Raw genomic sequence first — 12,192 nt, 5'->3', positions numbered from 1 at the left:
GTGTCAGTTACAAGACGCCTGTGTGAAGCTAATTTATTTGCAAGAATCCCCTGCAAAGTCCCTCTGTTAAATAAAAGACATGTGCAGAAGAGGTTACAATTTGCCAAAGAACACATCAACTGGCCTAAAGAGAAATGGAGGAATATTTTGTGGACTGATGAGAGTAAAATTGTTCTTTTTGGGTCCAAGGGCCGCAGACAGTTTATGAGACGACCCCCAAACTCTGAATTCAAGCCACAGTTCACAGTGAAGACAGTGAAGCATGGTGGTGCAAGCATCATGATATGAGCATGTTTCTCCTACTATGGTGTTGGGCCTATATATCACATACCAGGTATCATGGATCAGTTTGGATATGTCAAAATACTTGAAGAGGTCATGTTGCCTTATGCTGAAGAGGACATGCCCTTGAAATGGGTGTTTCAACAAGACAATGACCCCAAGCACACTAGTAAACTAGCAAAATCTTGGTTCCAAACCAACAAAATTAATGCCTCGCAGATGTGAAGAAATCATGAAAAACTGTGGTTATACAACTAAATACTAGTTTAGTGATTCATAGGATTGCTAAAAAAGCAGTTTGAACATAATAGTTTGTAGCGTCAACAGCAGATGCTACTATTATTGTGAACACCCCCTTTTCTACTTTTTTTTACTAATAGTCCAATTTCATAGCCTTAAGAGTGTGCATATCATGAATGCTTGGTCTTGTTGGATTTGTGAGAATCTGTTGGGAAAGTGTAGGAACACGGACCCACAACAGGGGGGCGCAAATGAACGGACAATGGAGTAAGTCAAAATAACAACGCTTTACTGTTGTGAATGTGCACAACGAATACAACCAATTACAGAAATGGACAAAAGTCAATACACAAAGGTGTCGTGTGGGCAGGCTCGAAGATAGGAGACGCCTCTCCAAGGTAAGACCGGAACCACACGGCTTCCTCCGCCACAGGACCCCGGGGAATACTGGAGCCGCCAAGTCCCGAACTCCCAGGTGGCCACTGCCTCCGCGTGTCAGACCTGGTACTGCTGGCGAGGGAAAAAAGAACAGTTAGATGGGGGCGCGTTTGCACCCGAACTTCCGAACGGCAGGAAAGGTACCTCCACCTCTCGTTGGAACAGTAAACCAATAACTAGCTCAGTCACAACTGTGTACTCAGTAGGCTTTGATATGTTACCCTCTCTGGTAGAAAACGATATCTCGGCAATGAGGTGGAGATGCCGTCCTGCTGATATACCCCACTGATGATTGCCGTCAGCTGTCTCAGGTGATGGGTGACAGCTGTCACCGAGCTGCTCCCCTGAGGCGGCGGCGCCCTCTGGTGCCTGGAGCCCGCACTCCAGGCAGGGCGCCCTCTGGTGATGGTGGGCCAGCAGTACCTCCTCTTCAAGCGGGCCCACCACAACAGGACCCCCCCCCTCAACGGGCGCCTCCTGGCGCCCGACCGGGCTTGTCCGGGTGGCGACAGTAGAAGTCGGCCAGGAGGGCCGGGTCCAGGATGAAGCTCTTCTTCACCCAGGAGCGTTCTTCGTGACGTACCCCTCCCAGTCCAGCAGATATTGAAAGCCCCGGCCCATCCGTCGGACGTCCAACAACCGGCGCACTGTCCAAGCCGGCTCGCCATCGATGATCCGGGCAGGTAGGTGGTGCCGGACCGGGTTGTACAGGGGGCGAGGTGTGATGGGGGCTTGATTTTTGACACATGAAATACTGGATGGATCCGCAGTGAGGCTGGAAGCCGAAGCCTCACTGCGGCGGGATTGATGACCTTGAGAATTTTAAACGGACCTATGTACCTGTCTTGGAGTTTTGGGGAGGCCACTTGCAGTGGAATGTCCTTGGTGGACAACCACACGTCCTGCCCGGGGCGATACGTAGGGGCTGGGGTCCGCCGCCGGTCTGCATGGGTCTTCGCCCTCATCCGGGCCTTCAGCAAAGCAGAACGGGCGGCACGCCACACCCGACGGCACTTCCGCAGGTGGGCCTGGACCGAGGGCACACCGACCTCTCCCTCAACCACCGGGAACAACGGGGGCTGATACCCCAAACACACCTCAAAGGGGGAGAGGCCGGTGGCTGATGACACTTGACTGTTGTGGGCGTACTCGATCCAGGCCAGATGAGTACTCCAGGCCGCCGGGTGCGCGGCTGTCAGACAACGCAGTGTTTGCTCCATTTCCTGATTGGCCCGCTCTGCTTGCCCGTTGGTCTGGGGGTGATACCCGGACGAGAGACTGACCGTGGCCCCCAGTTCCCGGCAAAAGCTCCTCCAGACATGTGAGGAGAACTGGGGACCGCGATCGGAGACGATGTCTGATGGTATCCCATGCAGGCGGACGACGTGGTGGACCAGGAGGTCCGCTGTCTCCTGGGCCGTTGGGAGCTTCGGGAGGGCCACGAAGTGGGCCGCCTTGGAGAATCGGTCCACTATCGTGAGGATCACGGTGTTTCCCTGGGACGGCGGGAGGCCCGTGACAAAATCCAGGCCGATGTGGGACCAGGGGCGATGAGGCACGGGCAGCGGCTGTAGCAGTCCCGGAGCCTTGCGATGGTCGGCCTTGCCCCTGGCACAGGTGGTGCAGGCCTGGATATAATCCCGGACGTCGGCCTCCAGGGACGCCCACCAGAAGCGCTGCCGGACAACTGCCACGGTTCTTCGCACCCCTGGATGACAGGAGAGCTTAGAGCCGTGACAGAAGTCCAGGACTGCAGCCCTTGCCTCTGGTGGGACGTAAAGTCTGTTCTTTGGTCCAGCCCCGGGGTCCGGGCTTCGTGCCAGGGCCTCCCGGACGGTTCTCTCTACGTCCCAGGTGAGGGTGGCCACGATAGTGGACTCCGGGATGATGGGTTCCGGTGGATCCGACAACTCCGCCTTGACCTCGTCTTCGTGTACCCGGGACAAGGCATCCGACTTCTGGTTCTTGGTCCCGGGCCGGTAGGTGATGCGGAAGTCAAAACGGCCGAAGAACAGTGACCAGCGGGCTTGCCTGGGATTCAGCCGCTTGGCGGTCCTGATATATTCCAGGTTCCGGTGGTCAGTGAAAACCGTGAATGGCACGGACGTTCCCTCCAACAGGTGTCTCCACTCTTCAAGAGCCTCTTTCACCGCAAGGAGTTCTCGGTTGCCGACGTCATAGTTCCGTTCAGCCGGGGTCAACCTGCGGGAAAAATAGGCACACGGATGAAGGACCTTATCGGTCTTCCCACTCTGGGACAGCACAGCTCCTATCCCTGAGTCCGAGGCGTCCTCCTCAACCACTAACTGGCGACTAGGATCGGGCTGCACCAGAACGGGTGCAGACGAGAAGCGCCGTTTCAACTCCTTGAACGCGGCATCGCAACGATCCGACCAGGTGAAGGGGACTTTTGGTGAGGTCAGGGCTGTCAGGGGGCTAACAACCTGGCTGTAGCCCTTAATGAACCTCCTGTAGAAATTTGCAAAGCCGAGGAACTGTTGCAGCTTCCTACGGCTTGTGGGTTGGGGCCAGTCTCTCACCGCTGCAACCTTGGCCGGATCAGGAGCGACGGAGTTGGGGGAGATGATGAACCCCAGGAAGGACAAAGAGGTGCGGTGAAACCCACACTTCTCGCCCTTAACAAACAGCCGGTTCTCCAATAACCGCTGCAGGATCTGACGTACATGTCGGACATGAGTCTCAGGATCCGGAGAAAAGATGAGTATGTCGTCTAGATATACGAAGACGAATCGGTGCAGGAAGTCCCGCAAGACATCATTAACCAATGCTTGGAACGTCGCGGGAGCATTTGTAAGACCGAACGGCATGACCAGGTACTCAAAATGACCCAACGGGGTGTTAAATGCCGTCTTCCACTCGTCTCCCTTCCGGATCCGAACCAGGTGATACGCATTCCTAAGATCAAGCTTGGTGAATATCTTGGCTCCATGCAGGGGCGTGAACACCGAATCCAACAAGGGTAAGGGGTATCGGTTACGAACCGTGACTTCGTTCAGCCCCCTGTAATCAATGCATGGACGTAATCCGCCATCCTTTTTCCCCACAAAAAAGAAACCCGCACCCATCGGGGAGGTGGAATTCCGGATCAACCCGGCAGCCAAAGAGTCCCGGATGTAGGTCTCCATTGATTCGCGTTCAGGTCGTGAGAGGTTGTACAGCCTGCTGGACGGGAACTCAACGCCTGGAACCAAATCAATGGCACAATCATACGGGCGGTGCGGGGGAAGGGTGAGTGCCAGATCCTTGCTGAACACCTCCGCAAGGTCATGGTACTGCACCGGCACCGTCCCTAGATTGGGCGGGGCTCTGACCTCCTCCCTGGCCTGGGAACCGGGAGGAACCGAGGAACCTAAACATACCCGATGGCAGGTCTCGCTCCACTGGACCACTACCCCGGACGGCCAATCGATCCGGGGATTGTGTTTCAACATCCAGGGAAAACCTAAAATCACACGGGAGGTGGCCGGAGTCACAAAAACTCGATCTCCTCCCGGTGATTCCCCGACACCACCAGAGTTACTGGTGGTGTCTTGTGAGTGATTGGAGGGAGTAGGGAGCCATCTAGTGCCCGTACCTGCACAGGCGAGGTAAGTGCCACCAGAGGGAACCCTATCTCCCTGGCCCATTTGCTATCAAGCAAATTCCCTTCTGAGCCCGTGTCCACCAGTGCTGGGGCCTTCAGGGTTAAATCCTCATAAAGGATTGTAACTGGGAGTCGTGTGCGATGTGGGTGTGTCCCACGTGCACGTCTCGGCCCCCCCCTAGCCCAGTGTCTAGGGGCGGGCGTTGGTGTTTAAACCGCTCGGGGCAGTCTCGTACCTGATGCTCAATCGAGCCACAAACAAAACACGCTCCGCGGGCCCAGCCTCCTCTGTGTGGCCGGTGCCCTAAATGTTGCCCTACTCGTGTCCATAGCTTCGTCAGCAGGGGGAGCTGTGATCGCACGGAGCGCAGGGGCCGTGGAGCGTGGGGAGGGCGGAACGCGGTTGGAACCGGAAGGGAGAGGGACGACGTGTGCCTGGCCACGCCCTTCGTCTCGTTCCCGACGGCGCTCATTTAACCGATTGTCTAATCGTATGACAAGATCGATAAGCCCATCGAAATCCCGCGGTTCGTCCTTAGCCACCAGGTGCTCCTTGAGGACCAATGACAGTCCGTTTACGAAGGCGGCGCGGAGGGCAGTGTTATTCCAGCCGGACCTCGCAGCCGCGATGCGGAAGTCGACTGCATAGGCAGCTGCGCTCCGGCGCCCCTGTCTCATTGACAGCAGCACGGCTGAAGCGGTCTCTCCTCTATTAGGGTGATCGAACACTGTTCTGAGCTCCTCACAAACCCATCATATGTCAGAAGGAGCCGTGAACTTTGCTCCCAGAGCGCTGTAGCCCAAGCGCGTGCCTCACCACGAAGCAGATTTATCACATAAGCTACTTTGCTAGCGTCGGTCGCGTACATGACGGGACGCTGTGCGAAGACGAGCGAACACTGCATAAGGAAATCCGCGCACCGTCTCCACACAGCCTCCGTACGGCTCCGGGGGGCTTATGTATGCTTCAGGGGATGGTGGGGGGGGGTCGTTGGACAACCAGTGGAACGTCGCTGTCACGCACAGGGTCTACGGGAGGGAGAGCCGCAGCGGCGCCCGGAGGGCGCGCTTCCACCTGCGCGGCGAGAGCCTCCACCCTGCGGTTCAGGAGGGCGTTCTGCTCGGCCATCAAGTCTAACCGAGTCGTGAAAGCGGTGAGGATCCGCTGCAACTCACCGATTACCCCTCCTGTGGACGCCTGTGCGCCTTGTTCTTCCATTGGCCGTTCAACAAGCCGGTTGACGCCCCTCGGGATCCATGACGCTGGCCGAGATATCCTGTTGGGAAAGTGTAGGAACACGGACCCACAACAGGGGGCGCAAATGAACGGACAATGGAGTAAGTCAAAATAACAACGCTTTACTGTTGTGAATGTGCACAACGAATACAACATTTACAGAAATGGACAAAAGTCAATACACAAAGGTGTCGTGTGGGCAGGCTCGAAGATAGGAGACGCCTCTCCAAGGTAAGACCGGAACCACACGGCTTCCTCCGCCACAGGACCCGGGAATACTGGAGCCGCCAAGTCCCGAACTCCCAGGTGGCCACTGCCTCCGCGTGTCGGACCTGGTACTGCTGGCGAGGGAAAAAGAACAGTTAGATGGGTGGCGCGTTTGCACCCAGAACTCCGAACGGCAGGAAAGGTACCTCCACCTCTCGTTGGAACAGTAAACAATAACTAGCTCAGTCAAAACTGTGTACTCAGTAGGCTTTGATATGTTACCTCTCTGGTAGAAACGATATCTCGGCAATGAGGTGGAGATGCCGTCCTGCTGATATACCCCACTGATGATTGCCGTCAGCTGTCTCAGGTGATGGGTGACAGCTGTCACCGAGGCTGCTCCCGTGAGGCGGCGGCGCCCTCTGGTGCCTGGAGCCCGCACTCCAGGCAGGGCGCCCTCTGGTGATGGTGGGCCAGCAGTACCTCCTCTTCAGCGGCCCACACAACAGAATCTACTGAATCTACTGGTACATTGTTTCCCATGTAACAATAAGAAATATACTCAAAACCTGGATTAATCTTTTTAGTTACATAGAATTACTATTATTCTGAACACTACTGTAAATTTGAAAATTTGAATTTGAATCTCTGCACACACTCTCAACACACACACACACTCTACACACAATCTCTTTACACACACTCTGTACACATGCTCTCATGACACACTTTCAACATCCTTTCTGCACACTCTCTCCACACCACCTGCGCTCTACACGCCCTCAACATGCACTCCACACATGCTGTGGACACACGCTCTGCACACAGTCTACGCACTCTCTACACACCCTCTGCACATGTCCTGTACACACATGTAACACACACATGCTCTCTACATGCCCTTTACATACTCTGCACATGCTCAACACACACTCTGAACACAAACCCTCTGTTGCACACTGTCTACAAATGCTCCCTACACAGTCTGTACCTGCTCTCTACCCACTTCCGACAAACACTCTACATATGTTCTCACACACACTGGACTCACTCTCAACACAAACTTTCTACATAGTCTCTTTTCACTCTCTGCACACACTGCACATACTCTGTACGCAGTGGTGGGCACAGATAACCAAAAAAATTTACTTTAATAACAGATAATCAGATAACTGAAAAGTTATCTTTGATAAAGATAAAACAATAAACCACCCAAAAATGCATCGGAAATTACAGATAACGATAAATTCCAATATTGTCTCTAGTACATTTACAACTACTAATAAAACAAATTTAAGTTTTAATGCCATAATAGCGTCTACTAATATTAAAAGTAACACAACAGACCCAAACAATGAGACCACACTTTTGTTTTTGAACATCCTGCCCCCTGCTGGAAGCTTCTGTTTACTACACAGCTTCCAGCACAGAGGTACTCAGAGCAGCCATAAAGCCAACTCTCTATCAATCACAATGCTCCGGTCATGCGGAGGTCTTGAAAAATAAAGTCATGCTGACTTACGGTTTTGATTTATAAATAACATTAATACCAATAGAATAACTCCATTAATGTCAATTCTGTCATTTGTACAAAGTTAAAATATAGCATATATCTTTTAATGTTGAATAATGCACTAATTCTGAGGTTTTGTAACAAACACAGACAGATCACAAAGGATTCTGGGTAAAAGTGCCTCTGCTAACACTGATTGGTTCAGTCATTCATTATGTAAACCAACACGTTAATGTGACGTGTGTCGTGTGTTGGTGTTTACAGATAAATGTGCTTTTGTAAAATATTCCATTTTTTTATTTGTAAAAACAGGCATTTTTATGGAGCCCTAGAGGTGTCATCGCAAAATGTTTTGCATGTGGAGAGAATGTGCGCACGGTTTATGATGCTTTACCCTGCGAGATGATTTTCATGCAGGAATTTTTTGGACCGAGTTTCAGGTTAATCGCACGTCCTGCATCGTGTAGTGTACATGCAGTAACAAGCTGCGTGTTGTGTGTGGGGGTTTCGCTGGATGTTTTGTGTTGTTTTCTTTTCTTTGCTCTCCAGGTGGTATGCAAACTGTTTTTTGTCTGTGGAGACGGTGCTGGCAGAAGAATCCTTCACCCTCATCAAACATTATTCGCTGCACTTGTGGAGGATGTCCACGTGCAGGCCTAATGACTCACAGCACCTGTGGATGATGCTCACGTGCAGACTTAAAGACTTTCAGCTGAAGCAGATAATGAGATGGCGTTCTGCATTTAAGCCATGAGTGGTTCAAGCAGAATTGCCGGGAACTCGACCTTGTGATGTTTGTGAGACGCTGACGACCGCGCCTGGGTTTGACACATCGTGCCTGTGAAGGAGGACGGGTGAGGGACACATGCTGTCAGCACACATCAGAGGTGATTGATTGTCTGAATAAGTGTTAATAGTAATTTGTATTTTGTTACGCAGTATGTTTGAACATTGATGAGAATTGTGCAGCTTGCTTCTCACGGCCGTGGCGTGCGGAACTGATGATCCTCCACTTGTTGTGAGAGGCTGCTCATTTACTAAAGCTTAAATTCAGACCTGAATGTGTTGCTGATAGTGTGTGCCTTTGAAGGATATTAGTTGTAGCTGTTGACTTACCTCAACTCTTCTATCCTTCACAGAGTCAGTTTGTCGTGTCCACCTGGGGGGTGTTTGGCGGTGAAGTTGAGTCTAGAAGCGCCGGGCTTCGATCCCTTTGGGCGCTGGAGAGCGCACCGTCCTTCACTCCGCCAGACAAATGCACTTTTATGTTGTACACTAAGTATTGCACAAAAGGGGAAATAAAACTGTTTTGTTTTTGGAACCGCTTTCTGGTTATTTAGCGCTGGGTTCAGTCAGACGCAGGTCCGCTCCTCAACCCGCTGTTGGCACATAACAGTAGTTCCCGGCCATTCTAAAATGGACCCAGTGGCAGAAGCGGTTCATTTGCCGAAAGAGTTCAAGAATACTTGGAGAAAATAGGAGCAATTACAGTATCTCGCAAACCTAATTAAACAAATAGATGCCTGCATTACGGAGCTTGCAGTGCCACGCCGTTCTGCTTTCTGCTCCTCTGGCTGTGGCACTATCGATACCGGTGCAGATAACTCCGTCACCCAGAGATTTGGCTTCCTTCTCTTCTGATGGTAGCCGTGTCTCATATGTGACAAATTTGCTCCGAGGTGACGCCTTAGCTTGGGTCACTGCGTTGTGGAGTAATGACTCTCCATTGTTAGGATCCTTAAGGATATCTCCAGGTGTTCTTGGACAGGCACAATAATGGGACACACACACACAAAAAAAACATAATAGTTATTTGGGCTGTTTTTTGTTTTTTTGTAAGGGGTTATAAATTGTTTGGGTGTTTAGAGGCGGTTCTGGTGGAAGTGAACGACTGGCGGTTCGGAGCTCAGCTGGGACTCAGCCAATTGTTGGTTTTATCAGTTGAATTAGGTATTTTCTGTTTGGGATTGGGTCGTTTTGTTTTGTTGTTTTTTATTTCCCTGCTTCCCTAACCCCAACCCCACTCGCCCTAAGACCGTTCGCCTTGTGGGTTGTGGGGTGGTGCAGGTTGGGTCACGCTCTGAGTGTTTCTCAGAAGACCTCTGCACCTGGGGGGGGGGTTGTCAGGGGCATTTTTTTGGGTTTGGTTAGGGCCCGGTTCCACTCCAGCCTCGGTGGGCCTTTGCCCGTTCGTCATTGGTGTTACCGGGGTGTGGTGCAGCGGGAACATACCTCAGTCGGAGGGGAGGTGGGCCGATCTGTTGCCGTTCGCCATTTCGGTAGTTCCGCCCCTCCCGATAGGCTGGTGGTATGGTCGGTAGGGGCACCAGACGTATTTCCGGTTTTTCCGCTGCGCTTCGGGTTGGGACCAGGTTAGTTTTTCCTGTTTCCTTCCCGGCTAGTAATTTTGTGCCGTTCGCCAAAATGGAGCTAACGACTGGCTCTGGGAGTGATCTGGGGCCTTTCGGGGCGCTGGGGGAGGTAACAGGGTTGTCCAGTTGTTTATTTGCCCCCGGGGTGTTTGATGACAGTCCGCCGGGGTGTGGATTTTTCTATTTTTATGCTTCCTTCCAGGTTCCACCTCCATGGTTGATGGGACGGTCCTCTGGGTTGGGGGAATTGATTGTGGGGCCGACTTACCAAGTGTGGCCGGGTCTGGGGTTCCTGGGTTGTGGGGAGGGGGCCTCCTGGGGTTGATGGTATGGTCCTCTGGGGGGTGCTGCTCCTCCATGTAAACCTGGGGACTCTGTGGAATTCCGGTTTTGGTTGTCTCTCCTAGAACTGGCGGTAAAGGTCTTCTGGGGGGGTGGTTGGGCTGCATATCGTTCTGGGGGGGGGGTTGGTTGTTATTTTTCTTTGTGCATTTGTGTTTGTATTGTGTTGTTGGGGCTGTGTTGGGTTTTTGCATTTGGGAGTTTTTCTTTTCTTCCCGGGGTTGGATGGGACGGTCCCCTGGGAGGTTTTGGGTGGGTTTTGTGTTTTTCTTGTATGTTGGGTTGTATATGGGACTTTTTTGGGGTTTTGTTGATGCCAGCCGGCCTTCCAGCCACGGTGCCCTGTCCTGCTGTCTGCTGTGGACCTTGGGAGCATTACGCCGTCTGCTTGCTGTCATGGACCCCGGAGGGAGGTGCTGTTCTCGGGCTGGTCTGTTCGGTCGCCGGAGGCTTCCCGTTGATGGGGGGGGGGGTACTGTTGTGTGTTGGGGATTTGGCTGGATGTTTTTGTGTTGTTTTCTTTTCTTGCTCTCCAGGTGGTATGCAAACTGGTTTTTGTCTGTGGAGACGGTGCTGGCAGAAGAATCCTTCACCCTCATCAACATTATTCGCTGCACTTGTGGAGGATGTCCACGTGCAGGCCTAATGACTCGCAGCACCTGTGGATGATGGTCACGTGCAGACTTAAAGACTTTCAACTGAAGCAGATAATGAGATGGTGTTCTGCATTTAAGCCATGAGTGGTTCAAGCAGAATTGCCGGGAACTCGACCTTGTGACGTTTGTTTGTGAGACGCTGAGGGCCGCGCCTGGGTTTGACACATCGTGCCTGTGAAGGAGGACGGGTGAGGGACACATGCTGTCAGCACACATCAGAGGTGATTAACCCGCGTCGGCACATAACACTGCGTTTAACATCTCAGGACCACATCCTGATCGCCGATCATATGGTCCAATGAAATCAAACCTGTTTGATATTATTCTGGTCGGCCGTCGTGAGGGTATCCTGCTGCTGAAAGCTACAAGCATCTAACCACTCGCACTGTGCGTGTGCAAACACGCAGAGCTGTCTTGTAATGTTATTTTTTTATTTTTTATTTTTTGCTGTTGTTTTGTTTTGTTTTTAGACTTCATTTGTAAAAAAAAAAGCCATTTGCAATGCCAAAACATTGATTGACAATCATCTGATATAACCGGGGTCAAAATAATAGAACACTGGTGCCCAGACACTTAGTACTTAGGGCGAATACTGCCATGAACACTACTGGCCAGTAGATGGCAGTAGAGTCCTTGAAAACAAAATTCCAGATAATCCCTGTCTGCTCCTTTTAAATGCGTGGAATTTAACAAACGCAAATACAGTAACAATGTCTATAAACCCAGAGAATATATTCATGAGAGTTTTAGGCACTAGAGTTTAATGCTGTTGTCCGTGGAGCCTGAACAGAGTGTCTGAAATGCATTTGTCCTGTCGTGAATGTACTGAGATTACATCATCCTGCCCATAATGCACTGCTGGGCACAGCATGTGCTCACAAAACCTTAAAATTAGCACATTACTTTAAAACTAAAACATATATCTAATATTTTCACTTTATAAAACTTCAGACATGACAGTAATTTTAAATAACTTGTCCAAATTAGTTTGGTTAAAATTTGAACCATAAGTTAAAAATGTATGCCTCTGGATGACTTAGGTGATATTGCCAGCATATCGGTATGGTGTTAAAGACAATGATTTTTTTTTTGGGGGGGGGGGGGCATGTCTCTTGTCTACAGAGGGTAGAGACGCTTTTCATAGAAGCAGCTCTCTTTTCTTAGCAGAGGGTATAACTGTCCATCTGTTACCAACTTTTAACAGGTAGGTGCTGAACTGATTTTAAATTTTAAAAATGCTTGTCGCTGTTCAGCTTTGTTTACTTTGTTTATCGGTTTAAAAGTTATCGGACAAAAATTAA

The sequence above is a fragment of the Thalassophryne amazonica genome, chromosome 4 (assembly GCF_902500255.1).
Source record: "Thalassophryne amazonica chromosome 4, fThaAma1.1, whole genome shotgun sequence".
Classification (NCBI taxonomy): Eukaryota; Metazoa; Chordata; class Actinopteri; order Batrachoidiformes; family Batrachoididae; genus Thalassophryne; species Thalassophryne amazonica.
The sequence above is the reverse complement of the archived record's forward strand: the minus strand, read 5'-3'. Positions refer to the sequence as shown.